Source organism: Cupressus sempervirens, chromosome 6 (assembly GCF_028749045.1).
Source record: "Cupressus sempervirens isolate cs-2001-9-10 chromosome 6, ASM2874904v1, whole genome shotgun sequence".
NCBI classification, from domain to species: domain Eukaryota; kingdom Viridiplantae; phylum Streptophyta; class Pinopsida; order Cupressales; family Cupressaceae; genus Cupressus; species Cupressus sempervirens.
This window is the reverse complement of record NC_143123.1, coordinates 10308976-10332174: the sequence shown is the minus strand read 5'-3', so window position 1 is coordinate 10332174 and position 23199 is coordinate 10308976. Positions and strand designations below refer to the sequence as shown.

At 35.6% G+C, this 23199-nt stretch overlaps 1 pseudogene; it reads left to right on the top strand.

The window, feature by feature from the left end:
• Positions 1 to 22147: 22147 nt before the first annotated feature.
• LOC149550755 (secreted RxLR effector protein 161 pseudogene) lies at positions 22148 to 22909 on the top strand (annotated as a pseudogene).
• Positions 22910 to 23199: the final 290 nt, after the last annotated feature.

Below are 23199 nucleotides of genomic sequence, written 5' to 3'. Positions count from 1 at the left end.
GTTGAAGGGTCATGTTGCCTTATGGTGGAAAGAGGTACAAAAGGATGGAGAGGATAATGATGAACCTAAGATCACTAGGTAAACAGTTATGGTTTCTAAACTTAAGGCCAAGTTCATACTAAAGGATTATGAATTGGAATTGTTCAAGAAGCTAAAGAATCTGAAACAAAAGGATTTGAGTGTGACAGAGTACACCGAAGAGTTCTACAACATGACAACAAATCTAGACACCAAGATTCGTCTAAGGAGAAGGTGGCTAGGTATATTAATGGTTTGAGACTTAGCATTCAAGATGAGTTAAGTATGTTGTGGATAAGTGCAATTAAAGATGCCTATCATATGCCTATAATATGCCCTAAAGGCAGTAAATAAGTTGAGAAGAAAACAAAGCAACCCTAGAGGAAAGGATAAGCAAGTTGTTGATATAAGAAAAGAAGTTAGAGATTGAAGAACCTGATCGTAGCAACAAAGAGTTCAAGGGTATTTGTTTCAAGTGTGGGAATGTTGTCATAGAGCTTTCCAATGTTCAAATGGTCATAGAAAAGGGTAAAGGAAAAAAAAACCTAGTTGCACATGAAGAACAAGTTGAAGATGAACCTATTAAAGGTGTGGTTGCACCTGAGATGGAAGAACCTCTAATCTTTTGGAGAGTGATCTTAAGCAAGAAGAAATCTAAGCCTATTCCTAGAAGGCAATTCTTCTAAACTATTTGAAAATCAGGAGGCAAATGTTGTAAGGTGATAATGGACAGTGGTAGTATTGATAACCTTGTATTAGAGGAGATGGTACAGAAGCTTGGATTGAGGAGACTTAAACACCCTTGTCCTTATGATTAGATTTGGTTTTTGGATGATCATATGGTTGAAGTGAAAGAATAGTGTTGGGCCAGGTTCAACATTGGACATTCCAAGGATGAAGTGATATCTAATGTGGTTAAAATGGGTGCTTGCCATGTTTTGTTGGGCAGACCTTGGCAATATGATGTTGGAGCTATTCATGATTGTTGAAAGAATGTAGTTTTGATTGTGAAGGATGGTAGGAAGTTCACATTGATTCATTTTAAGGAAGAACGAAGGAATGTTAGGACTTGAGTTTTTATGAAGACTTACACCTTATGAGATCAGACTACTACAAATCAGAGGATGGAAAGTGATATGCAACAGGTGGCTGAGAGTGCATATGAGGTTGTGAAGTTGTAGATGATTGAATCCGAACTAGTGCAGTTGGTGGAGGTTGATGTCAACAAGATTGTGTTGCTACAGAAGAGTATAAGAGTGGTATCAGATGAGTAGAAGAATCATGTGATCAGATCAAAGACAATGAAGTTATTGAGCAATGGTAGAGGTAAAGGGAAGTAGATAGTAATTGCTAGTCGGTTGAGTAACAAAGAAGCAATTTTAATAAGTTTGTCGATCAGAGCAAAGTATGTGGAAGCAATGGCAAAGTGTTATATGATGGAGGAATGTATATTGTTGTTTCTAGAAATTTGGATAGTAGGTGTAGCCATTTGCAGAATGTGAATGTTGCAAATTAAGAATGAGCATCTGATTTATGTCTTGAATCCTATCAGACATTCATAAGTTCCTCTTATGGTACATCTTCTACTCACATGGGGTGTCTGATGCAAGAGCATCATTGGGTCATTGGCAATCTTGCATCACCCAACAAGTTTTCCTTTAATTTTGTTAGTTGCTATGTTCCAGTTGTGCAATCTTTGAGTTTTAGGTAGTGATTATCCCAGTTGGCTGGTTTTCTTATGTGATCCTTATATTGTATCCTAGATAGCCTAGAGAACCTTTGTCTAGCTTTGCATCATGTTCCACTCCTTCTTGGAGAAGATATCTTAAGATTAGTTCGGTCCTATTATGTTCTTCCTGTTCTTGTGGCCAGGAGGGCATGATTCAGCTTGCAATTGGCATTTTACAATCAGCGATGCTAAACGGCGCATTGTTCTATACTCTTATACATATGGCCGACCTTGTTGTGTGTTCACATGTCATGGAATATCTATTTGCGGGCATTCTTATGATTTGGGTCCTGACCTATTTGGTTGTTAAATGTTTTGTTCTCATTGGAAATTTGAAATTGGGTAAGACAACTTTTAGCTGGCAAGCTTAGATATATGTAAGTAGTTGTTCTTGTTAGAAAAGCTCGGTAGTAGTGGATCTGAGATCTTGGAGATAGAAGTGATGATCAAGACTAAGGCCTATGTCCTTAATAACAAAACATGCCTGCTGTAAATCTGTAAACTGCATGTTGCAGACCAACTGAATAGAATCATATTCTCTTCCCATGTGTTGGTATTGAATTGTTATTGTTGCATTGTGATTTCCGCTGTGTTGTCTCTTGCTGCAAGGTTAGACATCTCCTATGGGGAGTCTTCACTATTGTGCAGAATCCTTACTAAATTTCACCCAAAATATTCACTTAATCCAATGCTGACTGTTTAGACTTCTGTGAATGATGAATTCTTAATTTGCATGCTCATGAGTTTCAAGTTTGCATGGGTTTTGATGTAATGGCATTGCATGGCTTACTAGAAAGTAACAAGTAACAATTGCATTTAATGAAATAAAGCTCTATTTGATCTGCTATTACCAGAAATACTCACAGAGAAAACCCAATTTATTTGTTCATATTCAATCACAGTTCATAGAAGTTACAGTTATACTGCTGACCTTGTAAATACAAGAATGATGCACCTTAGTAATTCTGAAGTAATCTCCACACCGACAATTAATTTATTCAGATTATCATCAGTAGAAGATAATGTCTAAAATGCTCCCATGATTTAGCTGCCAAAGAACCCTCCAATGTTAATTCCTCAAGTATGTATGCTTCCTTTTTGCAGGCCCATGTACCAAGGAAAGGCCCACAACCCAAAACACCCAGCAAGAACTCTCAAACTTGGTCAAAAAATTAGCCACCTAACTCATGAAGAACTCAAACTGATTTTAGGCCCATTCTCCTTCCACATCAACCCAACTGTTATAACCAATATGCATAAAAAGGAATCACTGCCACAGAAAACTCCAGCACTTAAGACTTGGCCATGTTGCATACCACGATACTCAGAAATTGCTACTCAACTTCACTCTCTAATGTTCATCCCAATCAAGATTAATCCCTCATGCCGCAATCACTCCATGAATTGACTCACATGAATAGGCAACCAATAGAAAGAAAATGGTGTCCACTCACATTCAATTTATTTATTTTTAATAGGTAAAAGGCCATGAGGCCCAAGATTGTGTGTAGATTAAAAAACCATCTCAATTGGTCACCAGAGATCAGAGATGGATAGGTATTCTTGGTGTAACCCTTACATAAATATCCCAAAGTAATTTAACCAATTTTAGCGTCTGTTTTCTATATTTTCAAATTTAAAACTTTGCTCTTGATAATTCCTCGTGAATATAACCTGAAATCAAACTTGCAAGCCTTCAAATCACTGAAATTTGTCTTACCTAAAAACTTCACAATGTCATATCATTTTTGAAGTATAAAACCTAAATGTTTCCACCTATAATCAGCTAGGGTGGATAGTTTCTCCACCGAGATGGATTGCCCGAGTGTTGGCTCGTCAAGAAGGTTTCAAAACCCAAATAAGAAAATAATCTAGGAATACCAAATGATCTCCAAAACTATTCTATTATAATAACTCTAGGAAGCCTCAAGAAAGACTTTTTGGATTTCTGCATTTCTTAATGATTCATTAAGTTCAATTAATAAAGTCACTTTAATAACTTCATTCCATATTTCTCTTTAGCCAACTAATAGAAAATTATTAAATTAATTAAAATAACATTATCCTTAAAATATACTTTGCCAAATAATATTAAATTATTCCCTTTAACTTGACTTTAGCCTATGGAAATTAAATAGGCTAATTCGTTTCTCCAACTACCCTTGGAAGGCAAAATTACACAATGACCTATAGTACTATTATTATATTTGATGCAAGAGTATCTTGGGTGTAAGGGCCATCTTGCATCACCCAAAAATATTTTTGTTTTGTTTTTTTCAATAAGGGTGTTTTAGTGCAAAGTTGTTATTTGTGAAAACCTACTATTTAGTAAGTTGGTCATTCAAGCTCAAAATGTTCTAATTTCACAACTGGAGGTTCATCTTAGATATATCAGCCTACCAGTGAAGTTCCATTGCAATACCATCAGTATTGGTGAAGTTATTGAGAACTTTTAGTACCAAATCTTTGAACTCAATTTTGAAGGCCTTAGAGGCTCTGAAACAAGGTCGAAACCCAACTGACAATGCATATGTGATCAATGCATTGTAGTTTAGGAGGTGTCGTTTCCGAAAAATGGTTATCATAGTCAATTGGAGCTACGGTTAAAAAGTTATGGTCTTCGGAAGATGGGCTACCAAAAAATACAAAAAATGAAATTATTTGGGTCGACTCTAATGTAATAAAACATGAAAAATAAATTAATGTAGTGTTGGTTGGTATCAAGGGCTAGTGCGAAAATTGTAGAACCTTGTTGGGGTAGTGGAAAAATTGCATATACAAAGAAGGCTTGTAGGGTTGTCTAGGGCATTCTGGGTGGTTGGTGGTGGCTCTGGCTTACAAAATATTGTAAGGAAAATGCTCATGTAGCTTCACATGTTGTATTTCTAAAATTTGTAATTTCATACTGTTGGAGCTAATAAGAAGCCAACTTTTTGTTCTCACAATTTTCTATTGTTTATCTATTTCTATTATGTGTTTGTGTGATTAAGGGGAGCACCCTTCATCAAGTGGTATCAAAACAGAAGTTCCTGAGTGTGTAGGCAGATCGCTAACTGTGAGGCAATTTGCACTATGACCATGGTTGTCAGTTTGAATGATAAGTGTGAAAATGCCTCCACGAAGGGAAGGTGGCAGAAGAGCTAGAAGTGTGACACATGAGGGTTTTAAAGCCCTCCAGAGACAAGTGCAAGCATTGCAAGAAGTGATAAAGGAATGAATACTGAGGTAAGAGATCAAAGCGAGGATGAATTTGAAGAAGGAAATGTTGAAGAGGAAGGAGCAGAAGAAGCTAGGAACCGTCAAGAAGAAAAGTTTTTTAGGGACGTTTCCAAGATTGGGAAAAGACCCAAGATTGAAGTCCTCACATTTTTGGAAAATCTTAACTCAGAAGAATTGATCAACTAGGTCAATGAATTAGAAGAATATTTTGAGTTTGAAGATATCGAAGATCCTGATAGGGTTAAGTTTGCGAAGACCAGATAGAAAGGTCATGCGAAAATTTAGTGGAAAGAGATTCAATTGCAGCAAAAGTAAAGCACCAATTCATTTCCGTCAATTATAAGTTTGATTTGTTGAGGAGTATATTGAAGAGTTTTATTGAGTCCTCATCAAAATAGGCCATGCAGAAGTTGACAAGGAGAAAGTTGTTTGTTACCTTAATGGGTTGAGGCCAAGTATTCAAGAGGAGTTGAGTCTGGTTAGAATAACCAATATTGAAGAGGCATACAAGTTTTCCTTGAAAGTAGAGAAAAAGTTGAACAAAAAGTTTAAGAGCAGGCAAAGTGAAAGAGGTCGTGGTGGAAGATCCAATGGACGATCTTATGGAGGCCGAGATAAAGACTAGAGAAAGAAGAATGAAGCCAACGGTAGTCTGAATTAGAGGGAAAATAATTTCAATCGTTTCTATGATCAGATTGGGATCAAAGAGGAAGAGGACAAGTACCAGGAAGAGGAGGTTTTAGTGGAACATGTTTCCACTGCGGAGAAGGTTATAGAACTTACGCCAAGGAATGATAGATAGAAGAGCTGAAGGCCAGGCAAGAGTTGCACATATAGATGAAGATGTCAAGTCATCACATTTTGAAAATGTTGAAAGAGGAGAAATCCTAGTTAACAAAAGAGTCTTGTTGAGTAATGAGGATAAAGCTAAACAAAGGAGGAGTTCGTTTCGTACTAGGTGCAAGTGTAAGGATAAGTTTTGTGATGTGATTATCGATAGTGGAGCATTGACAATTTTGTATCAAAGGAGATGTTGACAAAGTTAAAGCTCAATAGAGACATTCGCATCCATACCGGATTGCCTGTGTGCAACATGACCACAAGATCTTGGTCAACGAACAATGCTTGGAAAAGTTCAAGATTGAGAGCTACCATGATGAGGTACTATCTGACATCATGCCCACGGATGCATGTCATATGTTGTTGGGAAGGCCATGGCAGTTTGACAAGCATGTTGTACATGATGGTCATGCAAATACCTATTCCTTGGCAAAGGATGGAGTGAGACATAAGCTAAAGCCATTGAAGGACATAGAACAAAAGGTACGTAGTAATGTCAGAATATGTTTAGTTGATGGAAGAAATTCCTAAAAGGTATGAGGCATGAACATATGTGTCTTGCTTTAATTCCAAATGCTAGTAAAGACAAGGTAAAAGATGTGCTTGCAAAAGTTGTAGATTTTGGTGAGTCTCAGGATATTGTATCCAATAATATGCATAATAGATTACCACCACTCAAAAAGATCAGTTATCAGATGGACTTGATTCCAGGAGCCAGTTTGCCAAATAAGGCAACACATAGAATGACACCAACTGAAAGTGAAGAGTTGATCAACCAAGTACAAGAGTTGTTGCAAAAGGGATTAATTCGAGAAAGTCTAAGTCCATGTATTGTACCAACACTATAGCACTAAAGAAGAATGGAGAATGGAGGATATGTACAGATTCTTGAACCATCAACAAAATCACAATCAAGTACAGATTTCCCTTACCAAGGATGGATAATATTATGGATTGTTTAAGTGGATCTGTGTATTTCACAAAGATAGATTTGAAGAGTGGATATCATCGAATCCGGATCAGAGAAGGAGCTGAATGGAAGACTATTTTCAAGATAAAGGAAGGGTTGCATATGTGGTTAGTCATGCCTTTTGAGCTAACCAATGCACCGAACACCTTCATGCGGCTAATGAATGAGGTACTGAAAGAAATTCTGGGTAAGTTTGTCACTGTTTACCTAGATGATATTTTGACCTTAAGTAAGACATTGGACAAGAATATGATGCATATTCGTAGGGTGTTTGAGAAATTAATGGAAGAGAAGTTGATGATTAATTTGAAGAATAGTTTGTCAAGAAGTTAGTATTTCTAAGATTCATAGTTTCGGCATAAGGTATCAAAATGGACCCAGAGTAGGTGAAGGCTATCCTTGAACGGCTAACTTCAAGAAGGGTAACTAATGTAAGATCTTTTCATGGTTTGGGTACCTTTTACAGAAATTTTATTAAGAGTTTTAGCAGTGTTAGTAGACCCTTGACTGAAACAATGAGAGGGATAGGAAGGAGTTTAAGTGGACTACAGGGGCAGATAAGAGTTTTAAATTGTTGAAACAAAAGTTACAAAAAAACCTATTTCAGCACTTCTAGATTTTAATAGGGTGTTTCAAGTAGACTGTGATGTTGGTGGTAATGCAATAGGACTTATTTTGGGCCAAGAAGGTAGATTTATTGCTTACTTTAGTGAGAAGTTATATGATGCCAAAAGAAAACATTATTTTTTTGATCAAGATTTTATGCTATAATTCGGGCATCGAAGAAGTAGAGACATTACCTTCTTCCTAAAAAGTTTGATTTATATATTGATCATCAAGCATTGCAATATTTGAACAATCAAGGAGAGTTAAATCAAAGGCATTTGAAATGGATTGATTTTTTGCAAAGTTATACATTTGTTTTGAAACACAGGAGCAGGAAGTCTAACAAGGTTGCAAATGCTCTTGGTAGGAGACAAATTTTGTCTGCAGAGATGCAGATTGAGGTAGTTGGGTTCAAAGAATTCAAGAGTTTATACACAAAAGTTACTGATTTTGGTGAAGCTTGGAAAGCTTGTACAGAACATGTTACTCTAGAGAGAACCAAGTGGTTGGATTTCATCATCCAAGGCGGTATGTTATTCAAAGGAAGTCAATTGTGCATTCCGAGGAGTTCTATGAGGGAGAATCTCATCAAAGAGATGCATAGTGGAGGGTTGGTTGGACATTTTGGTCAAGATAAAACCATTGCTCTAGTTAGTGAAAATTGTTACTAGCTGTAATTACAACAAGATGTCAAGAAAATTGTACGGAGTTGTCGAGTATGTCAAATGGCAAAAGGAGAAGAGCAAAATAAAAGGTTATATCAGCCATTACTTGTACCAGAGAAGTCGTGGGAGGATACCAACATGGATTTCATTCTTGATTTACCTGTTAAGGTTTGACGATTGCTGCAAATGTAATAACATTGCCACTTTAATTTTGGTATGTGTTCCAAAGGAAGCTCTCCTCATATAAATAAGCGTAAGCCATGAATAGACATGTCTATTTTGTTAATTAATAATTAATATTATAACCATAATTATAATATTATTATTATATTAATTTATAATAAATATAACCATAGTTATATATATTATTATTACATTAATTTATCTCATATAACAAGAAACACACATATATAACTATATCTCATAGATAATTATATATAAGTTTATTCAACTGAAGCTACCACACATCAACACTCCCTCTTAGCTAGGAAGGATAAACACATGATCATATATCTCCTCAATATAAGAATATATTTGATAAGAAGATATTCAACATTTTGATATCATGAGAGTTGGTCTTCCAGGATATCCACATATGATATTCACCAATTACTCAAATAGGATTTTGATATCACATTTGATATCAAGAGTATTGGTCTCCCAGAATATCGACATCTGATATTCACCAAGTACTCAAATAAGGTGTGATATCACATCTAATATCATGAGTATTGGTCTCCAGAATATCATATGATATTCACCAATTACTCAAAAATAAGGTTTAATATCACATCTGATATCAAGAGTATTGGCCTCCAAGAATATCAATGATATTCACCAAATACTTTGACTAATGGTCTTCCAGAATGTTGAGATGCAAGACATTCACCATTTACTCAATTTATTTGATCTCATAATACAAGTTATTGTAAGATCGTCACCTTACAACAACTTCTTCAAATACAAGTGATGATCATTTGGAAGCTGCCACTTCCTCATGATGTACACAAGGGGTAGGCCCATTATAATCGCATGGTCATGATGTATGAATCACGGTCCTCTTGGCTGTGACAATTTATTGAACACTAGAGAATCCATCTCAACCTGGTTTACTCCCTCTTAATCAATAAGATCGAGTTTACTGAAGGTTAACTAAATGACATCCTCAGTCTTCTCCCTCTCTTTCAAGCTTGCCTCCAATAACATGTCAGGCTCCCTCTAAATCTCAATCTCTCTCTTCGTGCAATAACATTCTCGAAGGAAAAGGTCAAGGCAAATAGCTCTTTATCGTAAAAAAAATAGAAATACAAATAAGAGATTAACTAGGCTTTAAGAAATTTAACTCCTACCTATCACTAACAATAACATAAATGATTGTAATATTTATTTTATGTTTTCAATAATAGAAGTAAGAACATATAATACTTAATCTTTAATACTCCCATATTAGATCTCATAATCATTATATCAATTTATTAAATGTCATAAAATGTATTTTTTTTTAAATTTATTTACTTATTTTATATATATATATATATATATATATATATAGACACACACTTGTCATATATATTCTCAATATTCAATATAAAACATATTATACTTCATTGACTTAATAATATAGAGGAATCAAGAAGAAAATACCACCAACTTACCTTGGTGGGATTGGGGACCCACATCTCTAATGATCTCCTTCCTATATAGCTTTGGCACATACGATGGCAACTCTAATCCCTCCACACAAAGTTTAATATTTGTCACGTGGTTGAAGACAAAACTTCGCTGGAGAAAGATCTGAGATTATAAATTTGTGAGTGACATCAATATCGTTACATGCCTCTACCAACTACGACTGCCAACAGTGCATCATATTGAACTCTTTTCATCAAGCATCAGATGTCCATGTTGTTCAATCCATCATGAAAGCCACCAACATTAAAACGGATCAGCATTGCATGCAGAGCATTTTAGATATCACTAGACACTATCAACAGTAGGAAGACACATCTGCATGACACTAGAAAGCCTATTGATTGATATTCAAGCTAGCCTGGGTACAAACATTGTTAATGCTCAATGCACATATGTCGATCAAACATTGTCTTTGAGGTGCATTCGCATTTGACATGATCTAGTGATGATGTGAAGTCTTTTCATAATGCATTGAAGTTGTAAGGCCTCTTCCCCATATGCCCAAACTCGTGGGCCCTCCCTTCCACATGGGCTCCAAATTTGACGATACCACATTTGTTTGGTGCCATCATGTCATCACAAATCATTGACAACGCTCAAAACCCATTTTCTTCTGAATCTGCCCTTATTTAGTGCCAGTGCTAGAAACACGCGGGCAACATAGACATTGAGTCACAAATCCAACCTCAAGCACCCTATCCAGCCTCATCGAGCCCAAGCTCGTCTCCCTCCAACCTAACCATCTCAGGGACATCGATCAATTTGATCCTCGTGTGGACCTTTAGTGATCCGACTTGAGCCCGATCTAACATTCACAATCCTCACAGTGAGCAACGCTCGATCCCTCCACATAGAATATTATAAGGTGATGTAATATTGATCAACAAGGCTTTGGTCATCTCTCCTGAGCCTACCAAAAATCACAATCTCTTGCTTCAAATCACAAAAGATGCTTTAAGTTCTTGTAGAGAAAAGAGGCACCAGATTTTCCTTTCTAACTGCCCTTTCCTTCTCGGTCAGACTCTTGCTCAAAGTTTGGTTTCACCTGTCCCTGCATACAATGTGATTTATTGTTCCTCATCTTTTCTAATTTTGTGCATGATGATTGTTCTATACAATATGTATTGCCCCATGAATGTCACACCATTATAATAACAGTCTTATCTATTCATCATTGCTTAAGACTTTCATGGTACTCCTTATTTCTTTTCAAATTATTTTACATTTGCACCTTGCTCTGATATCATGTTCAGGTTTGAGGATCGTTGCAAATGTAATAGCATTGCCATTTTAATTTTGGTATGTGTTCCAAAGGCAGATCTCCTCATATAAATAAGCGTAAGCCATGAATAGAAATGTCCCTTTAAGGAACATGTCTATTTTTTAATTAATAATTAATATTATAACCATAGTTATAATATTATTATTATATTAATTTATAACAAATATAACCATAGTTATATATATTATTATTATATTAATTTATCTCATATAATAATAAACACACATATATAACTATATCTCATAGATAATTATATATAGGTTTATCCAACTGAAGCTACCACACATCAACATTACCAAAGACTCAGAATGAGCATGATTCGATTTTTGTGGTGTTTTGACCAGTTTTCAAAGATGGCACATTTCATTCCTTGCAAGAAGACTAATGATGTTGTTCATGTGACAAAATTGTTTTTATCAAAGAAGTGAGACTACATGGTCTACCAAAGAAAATAGTTTTAGATCATGACACCAAATTTGTTGGGTACTTTTGGTGGACATTGTGGAAGAAGTTAAAGAGGGATTTGAAATTCAGCTCATCACATCACATCATCCACAGACCAATGGGCAAACAAAAGTAGTGAGTAGGAGTTGGGGAAATTTGTTGTCATGCCTAGTTGGGGATAAACCAAAGGGATAGGACTTGATTTTACCACAAACAAAATTTGCATATAATAATTTTGTCAATAGGAGCCCTAGTAAATCACCATTCTAGATAGTATATGGAAGTAGTCCACTTCCAAATTAAGGAAGTTGGACAAAGAGGAGACAAGTAGTGCTGAAGCTGACGATTTTGTAGAGCACTTGAAGAACATTCATGAGGAGGTGAGAAGGCATATCACTAAAATGAATACATATGAGAAAAGGAGGCATAAGGAATTTCAAGTTGGAGATGACGTCATGGTTCATTTGAGAAATGAGTGATTTCCAATAGGAACGTATAGTAAGTTGAAGATGAAGAAGATTGGACCATGTAGAATACTGAAGAAGCATGATTCGAGAAATGCCTATGAAGTAGAGTTTCCTAGTGAACTGAATATTTCACCAGTATTTAACATTTCAGATCTAACAGAGTATCATGAAGGAGGTGTTGAAGATGGGGTCACTGAAGCACAGTGAAGTATTTTGGCAAATACTTCAGCCACAAAAAAGATCGAAGATATACTAGACAATAGTGTTGGAAAAAGCACAAGGAACACCCATAGAAACTTTTGGGAAGGCCTGACTACCCAACAAATACATTTTATTCAGGCTCCTATATAATTTTTTTCCCTGGTTCACTATGAAGAAGGGCAGCTAGGATTATGTCGAGGTGAATGATGCATTTCTCATGAAACTAGTTAGAGTTGGAGGGGCAACCTAATATGAAATTATCCCAGGAGCCTAACAACTCCATTTTAGGGTTTGGAATTATTTTCACTCAATTCAGACGGTTCATCTAGCTAAGGATAGGGAGCTTTGAAAAGGGATCTTTGTAGCGTCCCAAATACCCTTTGAACCTCTTTGTGTTTTTAGAAATATGGTCAACATCAAATAATCCAGCATGGGGAAGAAAGGCTTCATTTTCCCTATTTCCATGTCCTTTTAGTAGTGCAAAACTCCAATTGCTGCCAAAGGTGTCAAAAAGATTATGGAGGGTTATCAATTACCAACTTTGCCTGAAAGAGCTCAATTTGATAGTAAAGCATTAACAAGACAAAACTTGTATGGAGCTCCTACGTATATCCATAAACCTACCCTGGAGGATTTCTAGGCAGACTGTATAAAGTCCATAGTTCCATGACTCTCCCCGAGTCGGAGGAGTATCCCAGGTCGGTGAGTCGGGTCAGCCCTGCCACTTTCAATATATGATAGCAAAAGGGTGAAGGCAAGGGTAAACCTTCAAAAAGAATTCAAGGGTTTTGTTGCTCTATCAAGTCATAGTCAAGTCCGAGCCGGTTCACGAGTCAAGTTACCCTTGCCGAGTCAAGGTCGGGTCCGAGTCAGGGAACTTTGGTATACACGAGGCAAAGGTGTTTAAAAGGAATTTCAAAAGACTCACTCTACAACAAATTAAGTCATTTGGAATCAATTTGGACATCCCTGCTGGCACACAAGAGGATAATATTGATATTGATCCCGAATTTCACGAATTGGAGGAAAAAAGCCTTCCTAAAGTGGATTGGAATAAGTCTTTGACCTAGTAGCTCGGACTACCCCTATACTCAAAATAATAGTTGATTGGCTTGAAGGAAAATGAATAAGGAAAGGTGTGCCTTCTAGTGGGGAAAAATCTGCCAACCCTTCAACCCAAGGAGATGATGGAACTAGATTGTCATTGATGTCAAGGGAACCTAGATATCATGAAGATAATGCAACAGTTGAAGCTATGAGATAGAAGTATGATGCAGCTTGTTATATCAGAATATGAGACAGAGGTTAAATACACTAAGCTTCAATACCATATCAGAGATGTAAGTGATTTCGATAACATTACAAGTGCCCAATAATCAGAAAATATATCAAAGAATTAAAGAAATGCTACGATAACTATACAATGGTATCAATGGCATTTAATAGATTTGCTGTGATAACGATTATATGCATCATATACAACGATTATATGCAGAGGCACAATTGGGAGTATGAGAAATGTAAAACATAAAGTTACCAATGACGTCTGCAGACCACAACAAATCCAGAACCGTCAAAAGATCAAATAAAATTTGAACCTTAAGTCTCATGCATTGGTTAATAACAGAATATCTAGTCTTTGTATGACTTTCCAAAGACCATAGAGCAAATTTAAAAGTGCACAAGATGTACATGCACGGTGCAGTATACAGAAAGGGTATAAACAGGAGTTCAGATGAATTGTTGAAGAAGTGTCAGGTGATGGGAGATGCTTGTGTATACATTGAGCAGGAAATATGAAACGGAAGAATATATATCATGAAGATGTCTCTATGTAAGATAAACATTATGCAGCGATATATGATGAATATGTATTTAATGGCCTCAATGGTCAACATATATGAATCGCCCTCATGCAACAAACAAGGGTATCTGCTCACGTGTCTGCTGGAGTCATCGAATTTCAATATATTTCAGTCTCTTATGAATATATATGTGTCCAGAATTGAAGCTGGTTATACAGTCACAATAGAAAAGGTTGAGACGATGGATTCATTGCAGCAATTTACTCTGAGTATGCAATAACAGATAAATACACTTTGACGTATGGAAGGCTGAGCGATTTGATTATTCAATGAATGAAAGTTGCCTATGTTTTGAATAATCGATGCTACCTGTAGGTATGCACGGGAAAATACCTTGATAATCTCCTGAAGTTAATATATCAAATACTTATAAAATAAAAGGAGATTTGATTATGTTTGGCAGTATTAATCACTCGATGATTATAGCATTATGATTGGTATTGAAAACAAATGTATCGAAGGTGGATGTTGTGACAGCTTATTATTTAAAATAAATATAATATTAATGAAATAATGCAATCAAGAGAAGTGAATTTTAAATTTGAAAAGTCACAACTTTAGATGGGTGGAAATATAAGGATTATTTTATTTATTTTAAATTAAGTCAGCAGCTTGAGAAGCTTGGTAGAGAGAAGCAGAAATAAATATATTCAGATATTCCTAATCTGATATATATTAATCAGAGTTAGTAAAGAAGAGTGGGGAGTCCAAAATTCTATATCAATAGAAGAAGGATTGGCCGACTTCAAAGACAAAAGAAATTACATAGTTCCATCATCAGTTGTAAAAGCAACAAAGAACAGAGGTGGAGTTTCAGATTTAATATCAGAAGTGGGAGTAGGTGCTTCTAGTGGGTTGAAGCCAACAAACTGTGGGAGTTGTAGCTTCCAGCGGGTTGGTGCTCGTAAAATTGAGGTTGGAGCCTCTTGTAGGTCAGAGCCTACAAACATATTGTAAAAAGATTCAAAGTTATATAGAAGCAATTATTTGCCGTGGTTTTCTCCCGCACTAGGTTTCCATGTAAAATTGTGTTTTTGTGTTCAAGTGCATAATTGTTGATTTTTGTATCTAAAATAAATATTTGGATAAAGTTCTAAAATTGGCAAAAAATATTAATATACTAATTCACCCCCCCCCCCCCCCCCCCCAATATATTCTGTGCTCTTCAATTGGTATCAGAGCTTGTGCCTTCTATAAAGCCTAACCACTTGAAGGTTGATCTAAAAGGAGCACAATGGGCGAGATTTTTTAGAACAAAACGCCAATGTTTGATGGGACGAACTATGCTTACTCGAGTATCAAAATGGAAACTTATCTCACAGCTATTGGTTTTGATGTCTGGCAATCAGTTGTAGATGTATATTCACCACCACAAAACCCACCAACGAATATAGCCGAAAAGAAAAAAATGTGAAAACAGTGCCAAAGCAAAACATGCAATTTTATGCAATCTTACTAAAACAATATTCTCAAAAGTTATTCATTATAAATTGGCCAAGGACATTTGGGATAAGCTGAAAAATGTTTATGAAGAAACCAAAAATGTAAAGTAATCCAAACTACAAACTCATCGGAAAGTGTTTGAAAGTCTCCACATGAAGGAAGATGAGAATATAGCCTCATTTCTTGATCGTGTTGATGATGTTGTTAATTCTATGCAAGCTCTGGGTGAGGAAGTAAAAGAAAGTCTTGTAGTTGAAAAGATTTTAAGATCGCTACCTATGAAATTCAATTCCAAAATATCTGCAATCGAAGAAAGAAAAGATTTAGATAAATTAACAAAAGATGAATTGCATGGAATTCTTACTACTTATGAAATGAGAATCGGAAGCAATGAGTCGAAGAAAGAAATAGCATTTAAAGCATCTAAGAAAAATAAAAGTAAAATGCAAATTTCAAGTGAGAGCTCGGATAGTGAATCAAATAAAGAAGAAGCCTACTTCATGAGAAAGTAAAAAGGAAAGAATGCTAAAAGCACAAGAAACTTCAAATGCTTTAACTGTGCAAAGCCTGGCCACTACGCATCTAAATGTCCTTTTTACAATAGTGACCCTAGCGAAGATGAAAAGGAAGCTTTCAAAAAAGAAGAAATGGATAAAGAACAACAAATTTAATTAAAATAAACAATTTCAGAAGAAGAGTAAAAAAAGTTTTTACTCCAAAAAGGATATTAGCTCTTCGGATGAAGATAGTGAGAAATGGCCAAGTGATGAGGAGGATGAAGTTGCCAAGTGATGAGGAGGATGAAGTTCTCTTTATGGCTGAAGCTGACCTAAGCAACAATCATAAGAATGAAGAAAATGAATCATGTAATGAAGAAGACAAATCTTGTGATGAAGAAAATGATGTTGATCTTGAAGAAGAACCCAATTATGCATATAATGAAAATATCAAATTAAAGAAGAAAATAATCAAGTACAAAGATAAATCTGAGAAAGCAGTAGAAGCATTAAAAACTCTTGAAGAAGTAAAGAAACAAATTGAAGTCAAGTTGATGTCAAAAATCGAAGAGTGCGCCAAATTTGAAATAGAAGTTAAAATTTTGAAAAAGCAATTGGAGGAAAGCACCATCAAATTGAAAGACAATATTAAGTTTGGGAAAAGTTCTGAAATCCTAACTAAAATCATAGATAGTCAAAAACCCTCTTCTAGCAAAACAGGAGTTGGCTTCAAAAGAAATTCAAATAGTAATTCTTTCAAAGGTTTCATCAAAGAAGGTGACGAAGGTACTGAAAACAATACATCAAAAGAAGAAGACAAACTTAAGGATGCGCACAAACCTCATTATACATTTTTTGGTTATTGTTATTCATGCAATCTTTTTGGGCACAAAGCAATAGAATATAGAATATCAAAACAGCATAAGGATGATTGGAAAAGGCCATATCATAGACAATATTTCTTCTACAGCTTCAATGGATATTGTTTCTACTGCAACAAGTTTGTTCATAAAGCACTAAATTGTAGAAGTAAAGAAAAGAAGACTTCTAATTTCAGGAATCAAAATTCCTTTGCTCCATTGGTTGATCTTTGATATCCTATGTTCAAAATGTAATAATTTTGGACATGCTACCCATTAATGTAGAACAACTTTTCGTACAAATTTAGCAAAGAAAGAAAATCATGCTAATAAGAAGGTTTGGAAAAAAAAAAAAAAAAAGTCTCTATTTGCTCAAATAGCCTTACATGCGCAGAATAAGAAAGATAGATGGTATGTTGATAGTAGGTGCTCAAGACATATGACAAGGGACAAGAGAAAATTCATTTCATTTGAACCAATTAGTGATGGATCTGTAAAATTTGGTGACAACACAAAACGAAAAAATAAAAGGAAAAGGAACACTTAGTCTAGATCATGGAAAATCCAAAACAAAGGATGTCCTGTATGTAAAAGGATTAAAAGAAAACCTACTAAGTGTAAGTCAGCTTTGTGATCAAGGCCATAATGTAATATTTCATCCTAAAGGTTGCGAAATTTGGAAGGATGGAAAATTGATAGTTAATGCAAATAGAACAGCAAATAACTTATACATTTTACAAGAGATGAAAAATGAGACTTGTTTCCTAGCTCAACAAGATGAAAATTGGCTATGGCATAAAAGATTGGGGCATTTAAACTTTGACAACTTGGTCAAAATCAGTCGTAAAGGAGCTGTAAGAGACATACCAAAATAATCAAAACCTTCAAACACCATTTGCAAACAGTGTCAACTAGGAAAGCAAACAAGATGCACATTCAAAACTAAGAAGTACTCTACATCAAAGCCACTTGAACTTGTGCATTCAGATTCATGTAGACCAACCAAAACAAAAGGTCTTCAAGGAGAAAGATATTTCATGTTATTTATTGATGACTACTCTAGAATGACTTGGGTAGCCTTCCTAAAAGAAAAATCAAAAGCATTTGACAAGTTCAAAGCCTTTAAAGAACTAGTTGAAAATGAAATGGATACAAAAATAAAATGTTTCAGAATGGATAGAGGAGGAGAATTTACATCACATGAATTTGATATGTATTGTGAAAAGAATGGAATAAAAAGACAACTTTCAGCACCTATAACTCCTCAACAAAATGGAGCGGTTGAAAGAAAGAACAAAACGTTTCAAGAAATGTCAAGGGCAATGCTTAATGAATCTAATCTGGTTGATACATTTTGAATAGAAGCAGTACATACAGCAGTCTACATTTCAAATTGTGCAAAAATAAGAGTAAATCATGACGAGACACCTTACGAGTTATGGAAAGGAAGACCAACATCAGTCAAATATTTCAGAATCTTTGGAGGTACATGCTAACATAAGAAGAGATGAAGATTACTTGGGTAAATTTGAAGCTAGAGCAGATGAAGGAATCTTTCTTGGATATTCATCTAAAAGTAAAGCATATAGATGTTACAATAAAAGACTTCAGAAGATAGTTGAAAGTGCAAATGCAAAAATTGATGAAGGTTTTGAAAAGGTAAAAGAAAAGGTAGCATATATACCAAGTACATGTCAAGAGGAAGAAGATCCAAAAGATGAAGAAGATGAAAAAGAGATTGAAAAAACACCTTTGAAAACACCAGCAAAAATTCCTTTAAAGACACCAATGAAAACTCCTTTAAAGACATCAGCAAAAACACCATCAAAATTTGTCCAAAGAAATCATCCTAAAGAGTTAGTAATAGGAGATCTAGAAAAGGAAGTTTGAACACGAAGAAGAACAACAAACAGTGATGAACATGCATACCTTTGCCTTTTATCAAAAATAGAACAAAAGAATTTCAAAGAAGCAAATGAAGACCAACATTGGGTAAAAGCTAAGTTGCCGATTCGGGTTCGGGGACGGATTCAGCTTTGAGGTTCGGGTCGTGGGTTCGGGCAATTTTTTTTTTCCCATTTGGGTTCGTGGGTGGGTTTGTGAGTGTGTGTGTGTGTGTGTGTATATATAAACACACACACAAGAGAAACATGCATAGTTGCAAAACAAACTCATTTCACAATATGAATAATTGTTGCTTAATCCTTGATTAATGCCAAATGTCAATGATAAACATTAAATACTCACTCATTAATCGATCTTCATAATTGTAAAGAAAATTATACATTGAATTACTAAATTGCAAAATGAAATTGCAAAACATAGACTAGTTCATCAAATAATAAAGTTTGAAACATCATGATAGATGACAAGTGTTTAGTAGTTTATCAATAATCATCGTATCAAATGCCCTTCAAGGGTCAAATGGATCATCATAAAATGAGGGATCAATGGCTTCATCCCCAACTACAACTATATCTGGATCCTCATCATTAAAACTCAAACTGGTTTCACTAGTCCCATATGCTACTATATCATCCTCCTCCTCCTCAACATAAGAAATTAGATGAGTGAAATATTTTTTATTAAGTTCCTTTTAGAGGTACATAAGAAAACAAATAAAAAAACACTCTTTAAAGTTGTTTTAGCCCCAGGTCCTCTTGGGTTCGCTGTAGGTTCATTTGGGTTCACTCCAGCAAGGACCCGGGCGAACCCACAGTCCAAACTAAGGACCTTGCCCGAACTCGCAACAGACCTGTGGGCAAATCCAGACCCATGCGGACCCGGACCTAGACCCAAATCCAAGCAACAGGAGATGAATCGAGCAACTTAGGGTAAAAGCCATGGAGGAAGAGTTGAACTAAATTGAAAAGAACAACACTTGGGAAATTGTTCCAAGACCAAAAGACAAAAATGTCATAGGAACCAAGTGGGTATTTCGAAATAAAATGAATGAAAATGGAGAAGTCACTAGAAATAAGGCAAGGCTCGTATGTAAAGGTTATGCTCAAGTTGAAGGAGTGGATTTTGAAGAGGCTTTTGCTCCAGTTGCAAGAATGGAAGCAATTCGGATGTTCCTAGCACTTGCAAGCCATAAAGCATTCAAAGTTTACCAAATGGATATAAAATCAGCTTTCCTAAATGAAGACTTAGAAGAAAAAGTATATGTTCAATTTCCTAAAGGATTTACATTGTTTGAAAAAGAGGACCATGTATGCAGATTGAGAAAAGCACTTTACGGGCTAAAACAAGCTCCAAGAGCTTGGTATTCTAGGTTGGATAAATATCTTCAAGATCAAGGTTTCAAAAGAGGTATGGCTGATAGTAATCTATACATCAAATCTGAAAATGACAAACTTTTGATAGTAGTTGTATATGTAGATGACATAATATTTGGAGAAGAAAGTGATAAAATTTGTAAGGAATTTTCCATGAACATGCAACAAGAATTTGAAATGTCCATGCTTGAAGAATTATCCTTCTTTCTTGGATTGCAAATAGAGCAAACAAGCAAGGAAATATTCGTCTCTCTGTTACAAGATTAAAGAAGAGTTGGTAGATTAACGGATTTTCGAATGATTGATTGATTAACAGAGGAACAAATGTGTTCCTTATAAAGAATTACAAGGACGTTGTTTCTAAAAGAAACAACGTAGACTGAAGACGGAATTAGAAACAAAACTAGAGACAGGATAGGAAACATTCCTATCTGGACTAAAGACAAAAGAGACAGGATAGGAAACATTCCTATCTGGACTGAAGACAAAAGAGACGGGATAGGAAACATTCCTATCTAGACTGAAAGACGGACTACAGACAAGTAGTTGACTATTATAGAAAGTATAAGATATTATCTTAATACCCTCCCTTAATGGTCAACGTACAGATGTTGGAACATTCTGTGATAACTGAGACCCTCCCTGGATCTACAGAATGCTGAAACCAAGAAGCTTTGCCAAAAGAGTGCTATGACTCAAAATAAGTTGCACTTACAAAACTTCGTTTTTGTGGAAAAAACGGTAAAACCCAGAATCTCACACAACCTTGCGTATTACAGACAACTTGAAATGATTTTTGAGGAGAAAATCAACAAACCCATAAAAACATAAACAAATTCAGAAGGCTCTGCTCTTGTCGAAAGTCTCATGAAGACCTTTTAGATGTGTCCAGATTTCGGCAGTTGTCTTGCCGGATGGAATCTGAGAAAGCTGGTCATCAGCTACGGATAGTTTGAGAAGCATTACTGCCTCTCGATTGTTCAGATCCCATGTATCTTGATCAGAACCTGGAGAAGTCGGACGCTGCGTAACACCCAGAACAAGTTGATCAGTGTTTCGATATTCGAAGATTGCGATGATGCGCTGCTTCCAGGTTCCATAATTGCGACCATTGAATTTGGAATTATGTTCGAGCAGAATATTTGTCAGAGATGCCATGGCACATTTTTCAATGAAAAACTGTGAAAATCTGTGAAGGCACGTTCTTCGAGGCAAAAGTACGAAAGACCCAGAAGAATCAAAGAATGACCCAGAAGAGAGCTTGAAAAACCCAGAAGGAATCTCTGTTGTTTTTTGGATCCACTGGCTTGAAAATTGAGGCACAAAAATTGAGGCACCTAGAAAAAATGGACAACCTAGTTGAGCTCTCGAAAAACCCACCAAGAATCTGCAAACAAAATATTTTTTTGACCCCAAAAGTTAGGGTTTCAAAAAAAAAAAAAAAAGGCCCTAGCTGAAAAAGGCTTGAAAAAACTTCAGATTTCTTGATAAAAATGGCTTTCGTTTTGCATGGACACGATTTTCAAATTCATAAACACTAGCTGAAACTTAGATGGGCACAGATAAATTTCTCAAAAAAGTAGAAATCTTGGACATGCTATAGAGAAATCCCTAGAAATAATTTCAAAAAATTTAGTAGATAATTTCAAAAGAAATTATAAATTTTTCGAAAAATTCCTTATCATGGCTCTGATACCATGTTACAAGATTGAAGAAGAGTTGGCAGATTAACGGATTTCTGGATGATTGATTGATTAACAGAGGAACAAATGTGTTCCTTATAAAGAATTACAAGGACGTTGTTTCTAAAAGAAACAACGTAGACTGAAGACGGAATTAGAAACAAAACTAGAGACAGGATAGGAAACATTCCTATCTGGACTAAAGACAAAAGAGACAAGATAGGAAACATTCCTATCTGGACTAAAGACAAAAGAGACGGGATAGGAAACATTCCTATCTAGACTGAAAGACGGACTACAGACAAGTAGTTGACTATTATAGAAAGTATAAGATATTATCTTAATACTCTCAAGGTAAGTATATCAAAGAAATGTTGAAGAAATTCGGAATGGTAGACTGTAATTTTGTTGGAACCCCTATGATTACTGGATGCAAGCTTAGTAAGGAAGATGAATCCCCAAGTGTAAATCAATCCAAATATAGATCCATGATTGGAAGTTTACAATATCTAACAGCTACAAGGCCTGATATCTTGCAAGCTGTTACAGTTGTGGCCCGATTTCAAGAAACGCCAAAAGAAACTCATGTTCTTGCAGTTAAAAGAATATTTAAGTACCTAAAAGGTACTATGGATCTTGGTTTATGGTATCCAAGAAGAAAAGATTTTTCTCTCATAGCTTATGCAGATGCAGATTTGGGAGGCAATATTGATGACAAGAGAGGTACAAGCGGAGGTGTGTTCTTCCTTGGTAACAATCTAGTATCATGGTTAAGCAAGAAGCAAGGATTAGTAACTTTATCTACCGCAGAAGCTGAGTATGTCGCAGCAGTAGCTAGTTGTACACAAGTACTTTGGATGAAGCAAATTTTAAGAGATGTTAAGGTTGAATTTGAGAATCCTATTCCTATCCTCCGTGACAACACAAGTGCGATCAGCATATCAAAGAATCCAGTCATGCACTCCAAAACGAAGCATATTTCAATCAAATACCACTTTCTAAGGGAACAAGTACTTGAGAAGCAAGTCAAGTTAGAATACATCAACACAAAGGAGAAAATTGCGGATATCTTCAGAAAACTCCTTCCAAAGGACACTTTCGAGTATCTAAAGGAGAAATTGGGAGTAGTATCACTCTCATCTATCCACTAAATATTTCTTAAGAAACATGAGTTATGGGGGAGCTAGTCTCTAGCCCTCGAGACCTTTTGCCATTGATGACAAAGGGAGAGAGATTAGAGAAAAGGGGAGCAGCAAACTAAGGGGGAGCCTTGCATAATAAAGAACATATAATTGAGAGGTTGCCATCAATAACAAAGGGGGAGATTGATGGAAATAGATTGTCATTTATGTCAAGGGAACCTAGATATCATGAAGATAATGCAACAGTTGAAGATATGAGATAGAAGTATGATGCAACATGTTATATCAGAATATGAGAC